Source organism: Cryptotermes secundus, unplaced genomic scaffold (assembly GCF_002891405.2).
Source record: "Cryptotermes secundus unplaced genomic scaffold, Csec_1.0 scaffold2543, whole genome shotgun sequence".
Classification (NCBI taxonomy): Eukaryota; Metazoa; Arthropoda; class Insecta; order Blattodea; family Kalotermitidae; genus Cryptotermes; species Cryptotermes secundus.
In genome coordinates, this window is record NW_019732877.1 from 1 (window position 1) to 1,470 (window position 1,470).

Below are 1,470 nucleotides of genomic sequence, written 5' to 3' on the forward strand. Positions count from 1 at the left end.
ATAATTATCTATCACATTTAACACTCTTTTTGATAATTCTGTGTAATTACCAATTAATATTCATAATAACCTGTTTATCCACATTTTTTTTCCTTGGCACTACAGCCCCAGTGGGCCTAGGCCTACCTCCATGAACTCCGTTCACTTCGGTTTTTCTAGATCTTACACACATGGTAGGACTCCTTGGGCGGGTGATCAGCTCATCGCAAGGCCTCTACCTATAGACAAACACAGAAAAACGCACACAAACATCCATGCCCTGAGTGGGATTCGAACCCACGATCCAGGTTTCCAAGCGAGCGAAGACAGTGCATGGCTTAGACCGCTGGGCTACCGTGACCGGCTTATCCGCATTTACCGCAACATATATAAGTATTCATGTAAATTTATGTTATTGTTTTTTAATTTTAACCGAAGATAGAACGCCGATACGTGTTGGAAACACTCCAGAATATAATATTTCGGTTTTCAGGTAGTTATTTGCGGACAGACGGACGGAAAATCATATTATGAAACAAACATGAGACTTTTTACCACCTTTCGTATCGAACGCGCTGTAAAGAAAAGATGAATTGATAATACGCTTTCATAACTTACTTCCATTAGATCGATATACCGAATTGTGATATGAAATGAGGACAAAGAAACTAGGAACTAAGGGGAGCAATTCTGGCGTGTTCATACAATTTTAATGCTTTCTTTGCACGAAGTGTATGAAATTAACGCATAAAAGCTCACCGTGTCTGTAAATTCACTTGTCCGTCTTTTCCTCAAAGAACTGCAGGACTGATATTCACATAATTTAAAATGAAGAAATTTAAGAAAGATTATTGGGTCATGCAAATTTTCATTTAAATCGGAATATTCAATAGAAACTTCGCATAGTATGCCGTATGTGTAACCGTGAGCCATAAAATCCGGCCCTCGCACTGCGACCTTCAATGATCTATTGAGCTTCCCCTTTGGATTAACCCTTTATTAATCCTGTATTTTGAATGAAATGTAGGGCTTTATTTATGGGGGCGTCATAAAATTCACTTGGTTCCATGAAGAACTGGCCCAGGTGATGAAATCTTAAATAAGCTACGGTCTTACAGTCACATTGGATATGTGTGGCTAATTCGTCTTCTTGTAAGCACCTTTCACAGGTTGGGTCATCGAGACTTCACATAAAGAGAAACATACGTTTCTGTGTCTATGTCTCTTGATGTTAATCGGAGTGAAAAATATTTCAAACGAAAGCTGTAAACAGAGAGTGCGTGAATATTTATGTGCAAAAACAATTTGTGCACATTTGTTTCGTGTTTGGAGATAATTAAAAACAAAGGAGATATTATGAGTAATTATTTAACTTTATTTTAAAAATCAGACTACTTCCAGAACGTAATCGCTATGCAGAAAGAAACAAAACAAAACAGAACAGAGTATTTATTGAAGAGTTCTGTTTCAACACTATATGACGTTATATCC